This window comes from Adiantum capillus-veneris, chromosome 30, assembly GCF_014529385.1.
Source record: "Adiantum capillus-veneris isolate H3 chromosome 30, ASM1452938v2, whole genome shotgun sequence".
NCBI classification, from domain to species: Eukaryota; Viridiplantae; Streptophyta; class Polypodiopsida; order Polypodiales; family Pteridaceae; genus Adiantum; species Adiantum capillus-veneris.
The window spans coordinates 65,616,524-65,623,399 of record NC_140960.1 but is presented as its reverse complement, the minus strand read 5'-3'; the positions used below and the strand labels follow the sequence as shown (position 1 = coordinate 65,623,399).

At 38.1% G+C, this 6,876-nt stretch overlaps 1 pseudogene; it reads left to right on the top strand.

Annotated features, from left to right (window-relative positions):
• Nucleotides 1–1,057: 1,057 nt before the first annotated feature.
• LOC147418103 (O-methyltransferase 1 pseudogene) lies at nucleotides 1,058–4,908 on the top strand (annotated as a pseudogene).
• The last annotated feature ends 1,968 nt before the right edge of the window (nucleotides 4,909–6,876 follow it).

Genomic DNA, 6,876 nt, shown 5'->3' with positions numbered 1-6,876 from the left:
TGTGTGTGTGTGAGAGAGAGAGAGAGGGAGAGAGAAAGAGGGGAAGGAAACATGAGAATGAAGAGAGGGAAGGAGCATACCTGGCTCTCCTTCCTCTCCTCGTGTGTGTGTGTGTGTGTGTGTGTGAAGAAAAGAGAGAGAGAGAGAGAGAGAGAGAGAGAGAGAGGGAGAGCATTACCTGTTCTTTGCTTGAGGACGTCGAAAAACTCAGATCTGAGATCTAAATTTTTGAACGCGTTCGGTTATTTTTTTAGTCCAGCCGACGTCGCTATGAGCGTCGCAAATTAACAAAAAAATTTACGACGCTCATAACGACCCGATTTTTTTTTTTTGAACGTCGCTGTGTGAACGTCGCTTATATGAATAGCCTCTTATAATGGAATTTTCTCCTGTTTACACACTAGTAAATTATAATGTAAACTAAAGGTTGGTTAGGTAGTACATAACACTCACAATAATGTAAACTAGAAGATGGTTAGGTAGTACATTAAGCCAAAAAGAGTAGACAAGGATAAGAGTTCTGCCTTTGGGAGACCAAAACAAGAATATAAATATTTTTTATTTATTTTTGGCAGAACTCACAATAGTGAGTAAGATGTGTTAACAAAAAAAAAAAACAGATTTCTAGTCGTAACCTTCCCGTTTTTTTTCATTAGAAAAAGGGCGCTGGCATCACTATTAACTAATTCCCTTTGGTGTGTGCGCACACCTCTCTCTCTCTCTCTCTCTCACACACACACACACACACACACACACACACACACACACACACACAGTCCACACACGCGTGCAAGACTACATGAGTGACCCTCTTCACTGGATTGGAATTAGCTGAGGGAACTGCCCTATAATAGCTGGAATCGTAGCGCCCAGTCTCTCTCTCTCTCTCACACACACACACACATATGGAGTCATCCAGTGGTGAAGACCAAGCCTGGCCCAGAGTAATGGAGGTGGCGACTCTCTGCAGCTTGCCGACGGAGGGCGGTGGTGGAGCGCGACGTGCCCAGCATAATTGCCCAGCACGGCTGTGCGGCACGGGGGGGCAAGCTGCGGCATGCTATCGCCAGCCCAAATAGTGCAGCATCTGCCCATGGCCACCACTCATGACCCTGCACAAGCCGCCACCTCGCTACACCGCATCCTGCGACTCCTCGCCAGCCAAGGCCTCTTCTCCTCCTCCTCCCACACCTGCCCGGACGGCTCCTGCCTCACCACCTTTCGACTTAACTCGTATAGCCGGCTCCTCGTACAGCATCATCCAAGCCAAGGCTCCCTTGTCCCCCTATGTCCTTACCATCCAAGACCCGGTCTTTATCAGTTCCTTCTTCCACTTACATGAGTCCATCCTTGACGGCACTGTCCCCCTTCGCCAAAGTCCATGGCATGCCTTGCTTCACGTACATACAGCATGATGCACGCTTTGATGCGCTTTTCAACCGTGCCATGGCTGGTCATACCAAGCTTGTGATGGAAGCTTTGCTCAAGACCTACCATGGCTTCCAAAACATTACAAGCCTCGTGGATGTTGGTGGTGGGAATGGTGCTTCCTTGAGCATGATTGTCATGCAACATCCTAGCATTAAAAGCATTAACTTTTGACCAACATCATGTCATTGCAGCAGCACCCTTATATCCAGGTAAAGTTGCTATGAGTGGTAGGGTTGTGGTGTTTATGCATGCACATTAATATCCAATTTCTTTTATCATTTTTACAAGGATCCCAACAAATTAAGGGAAGATAGACTTGTCCAATGTCTAAAAACTCCTTCCACACAAATATTGCCACATAACTAAGCACTGAGTCACCCTGGACTCGCAAGTCCGACGGGGTCGTTAATGAAGACCCTATCATGGAATCTACTGCCAAGAGCTATGCGTGTGATGTCAAACAAAAAATGAACATGGCGTGTCTCCTACATATTCGAACCCGGGCATGCAGCATGGGAGCCCAATGCCTTAACCACATGTGCAGGTGGCTTTTGGTGTCCACAATGGATAAGCATAAACATGTAAAGTGAACTTCGACAAACAAAAGTAAACTAGGACTTAAAAAACAAACTCGGACACGTTTGAATAAAATAGGACGGTTGATTTTGTCTCATATCTCTTGCATGCAGGTGATCATCGTCCATCCCATAACAAGGTCTTCATTACAGATCCTGTGGGCTTTAGTGCTGAGGTTGAGTCACCTTAGTCTTAATGGAGGTAGTGGACACTTAGTCTTAAGATTGACACGTACCTAGGTCTTACTCGGTCAATTTGTGACAATAAATTGCATAAAAGTCGGGCAAGAATTTTGAACAAACAAGAGAAGCAAGACTTCATTGTAGCATTAGCTTAAGTATTAGAGAGGAAGACTTCACAATAGTATTAGCTTGTTGGCAGGGAGAGGAAGTCATCCTCTTCCTACAAACAACAAGAGGAAGACTATAACATAGTATTAGCTTCCCCCTACTTTTTTTTTAGCAATTATTAGTACAGATAACATTGCTATCATAAATCTATATCATCTTAACATGCCTCTGACTTTCAAAACAGTCCGTGGAAACCCGAGATGCTATGATAAATTTATGGTGGTGCGTTAATGGCGTGACGTAATGGGTTAGTAGAGGTCACAATGCACTCCACCCACACCCTTGGGGTGTAAGCCCGATGTGATTTTGGGCTCTAAAAGATCCCAAATAGACCCATGATTGTGAGGAGATATTTCTTGAAAAGTGTTGTGGAGGAAATTCTATTTTCAAAATACTCAAATGAGAGAGGAGTTTTCATATTAAAGCTTTGCATCCTTGAGTTTTTGGGGGTAGTTTAAGTAGGAGAGATACTAACAGAGTTTTTTTGTTAGCTCGGGTTTTTTGTTGGCTTATATCACAAGAAGATTTAGAAAGTTTCTCATGTAGGAAAAGGGATCCTTTTTCAGTGTTTTTCATACAATGCATAACATCATGAGCTTCTGTTCGAGAGGCACCGCATAGCTAGCTAGGTACGATTGGGGGCAGGGGACCGCCGGCTCGGTGGAGGGACCGGCGGTCCCCTGCCCCTAATCATACCTAGCTAGGTATGCAGTACCTCCCGAGCAGAAGCTCATGATGTTCAGGTAAGTCATAATGTGGGAATTATTGTGAGAATCTGTTCAAAACTTCTTGTGTATGCTTGTTGTTTTGGCTTTAAGAACCAGATAGGAGAACTTTGTGTGTGTGAGTGGATACATATTATGATTGAGAGTGACATTCGTTTTATGTTGTGTTTTGCATCATAACTTGTGAGGGCATATTACATATAAGCACAATATCTACTGATCATTTATGTAGGTGTGGAACATGTGGGAGTAGACATGTTTAAGGAGATTCCCCGTGGTGATGCCATCTTCATGAAGGTTGAAAATTTATACCTTGATAACATATTTTCCACTAAATCACAAGGCTCCAAAATTTAATCATTGACCAGGAAGGTTACCTAGAAAAAGTTTTTGATTGTTTTTACATTAGATGCAATATTTTAGGTTCTAGTTTAAGACATTAAAAAATGAAAAACAACATTTGCAAGTTAGACATATGCGTGATTGATTAATATATACTATTAAAAAGTGAGGAATCTAATTTACAAAACTCAATAATTGAATTGTCGTCTACATTAAAAGACATAGATATTTTGAGTAACAAATTCCACAAATAATGTCACAAATTAACTTTTCTAAAACCAGGGTTTGGTGTTAGTGCTAGCACTAGGTTGGTAGTGGGTAAAGTGTGTATTTAAAAAAAGTGTTATTTTGTCAAATATCATGATATTGACATTAACACCACTTTAAAAAGTATCTTACAGGAGTTTAGAGAGTGATATATGGCTAGCCTTTATTTCAAGTTACAATCTATTTTTGATATATTTTCTTTGTTGATATTTTGACAAAATCCAAATATTTGTAATTTCTTTAGCATTCTTTATTTACATGTTTGATTGTTCGTATTAATTCCATATATCCTTTGACCTTTCTTTCTTGAATTTTAGGGCACCTATTACCCCATCTAGATACCTCTGCAACCTCTGGATTTTTTTCCTTTTTATTGAACTTGAATGCATTTTGAAATATGATTATAATATCATCAAGATTGATGATGAAAAAAAGAAAGTAACTATAACTATACAATTTATGTAAATAAATGAATGATATCTTTATAATTTGGCTATATATTAATTGTTTTCAAAAGGTATCGTAATGGAAACATCTGACGTGAGTTTTCTCATGCGTGCAATTTTAGTACTTCATGGATGTGTCTAAAATTGTCCTACGTACTGCAGGAAAAATTTTAATTATTTTGACAGTTTGTACATGGTGAATTTACAAAGAACAAAATTGTACAAAGAAAATTTATCCATAAGGACATGTATAAGTTTAGCTTCAAGAACAATGATAATAGGTCATTAGAAAGAGATAAATTTTGCAATGTAAATACATGACATTTTCTTTAAAACATAGGCTTCCTAAGCAATTAGATGCGTTATACATTGTACTCTATCGGTAACCTACTAATGTTAAAATGACATTTGCACATTATGTAGAAAAGCCCTAAGTATGTCATGTTTATGTTTTTTTTTAAGCAGTGGATATTGCATGATTGGAGCGATGGCCATTGCTTGAAAATTTTAGAGAATTGCAATAAAGCGCTTCCAACAAAAGGGAAAGTGGTTGTGGTAGATGCTATCCTACCCACTAAAGTGGAGCATGAACTTCACATGAGATTGAGGTATCAAATGGACCTACTCCTGTTTGCTTACAGTGAAGGTGGAAGAGAATGCACTAAAGAAGAGCTAGAAAACCTTGCCAAAGCTAGTGGTTTTGATAAAATACAGCTTATATGCAATGTGCATGGTTTAAATATTCTAGAGTTCCATAAAGGAGTTATTTAAGAAAGATATTGTATGAGAAATCTTACTTCCTTGACAAATAATGCATATGTCTCCATTTGTGGTAGAATTTAATTTTCAATGTTTACACACCACCAAAACACTATAATTGGCATAATTTTTTTTTCAAGTAAGCATCAAAACCATATTACTCTTTGAGAGAAGTCAATCTCTATAGTGAAGAGACTAAGGCTCTCTCCTTAAGTTTATTTATAGATTTCGTTCATCGACATTATACCATCATCTTCTATACAGAAGTGGACTATTCTTCCTCCTTGCCTTTTGAGACAGTTCATCGGGTTGTCTTCTCGATTCAAACTATGTTGAGGAAATTTTTTTTTTTAGGTTGTCTAGGCAAGTGAAGAGAAATTAGAGAAAAAGCTGAAGAAATGTTATTTTTGACTTTTGACACTAGCTGCCTCAAACATTGTTCAACAAAAAATTATTTCTCTTGTTTGAAAATTATTCAAAAGAAGTATGAATTGGAGTAGTATAATTACTCCATTCTCTTTTTTGATTACTTCATTGCCTCCTCTACTCAGTACTAGTTTGGTACTAGAATATGACACTTAAGTATCCCTTTTCAAGCTCTGGAATGAAATCTAAAAACAAATCGCAAATTTCCTTTTTGGGGTGTTCTATACAATAATCATAGAGTTTAAAAAAATTTCCTCCTTATACTTTTAAGCTTATCACGATAGATAATGTGGTTCATAAAGAGTGCCCACACAAAACTGCATATGCACAATGAATATAAAGTAGAGATACAATAAGCTTTGGTAAATATGCCAAGGCCTAGAAAAAAAATGTAGGTAGTGTATCTATAGTAGTCCCATATGTTTGTCGATGCTATGTGGGTCCAATACACAAATTTCACACATGGGATTATATATGGAAAAAAAATTTGTATGTCTAATGTGAAGAGTTTTCATGTGATATAGACATGTATGCTATCAAGGTAATAGAGACGTAGTCAAAAAATATAGTTGTTTATGTGTAAGATATAAGTAGGATATATTTTTGTATCTCAAAACTGCATTCAGGTGAAAGCATAGAATGGTGTCCATGGACACCAAGTATGATATGCATGGTACCATTGGTGGGTTTTAAGCGAATGTTTTCTAAAATATACATCCCATTAATTTCTTCACAAATCCATTACTTCGAACACACTAGAGAATTAGCCATTGTCACGGTCTGATTCCAATGTGTGTGGAGAAAATCTCTCTCTCTCTCTCTCTCTCTCTCTCTCTCTTGTGTTGTGAAAATGGATGATGGAGACTCCTTCCGTCTCACTTTGGTTGCAACTCATACTTCATCACACGCAGTAATGGAGCTTCTTGAACTCAACAATGTGGAACACATGGATTTCACTTCACTATTACAATCGACAAGTTTTGTATACTCTCATCCATCTCACACTTATTATCTTCAAGCTTCAATGAGCATAAACTCATACTTCATCACACGTAGTAATGGAGCTTCTTGAACTCAACAATGTGGAACACATGGATTTCACTTCACTATTACAATCGACAAGTTTTGTATACTCTCATCCATCTCACACTTATTATCTTCAAGCTTCAATGAGCATAAAAAGCATGGAATTTGCAAATGCTCAAAGTATCAATCTTTTCGGGATGCATTTTGTACATACGAAACTTTCTCAAAATCTCACCTTAACACCTTCAAAAAGTGACTCCCAACGAGTGCCTTTGGTCAATATTTGAGAGGAGATCCATAACCGAGACAAAAAACAGACCACGTTATTTTTTTGAGAAAAAGCAAAGAGATTTGTAACACAAATTGCTTGTTTGATTAAGCTCTACCATAATGTCAAGTGTAGGCATTCCAACAAAATGGTCAATCTATAAAGGATTGAAAACTCCAGCGCAAAAAGGTGATTGTTTGTTAGAAGCTAGACACAACCTACGGAAAATGATTGCTTGACGGATTATTATTTTTTGTAAT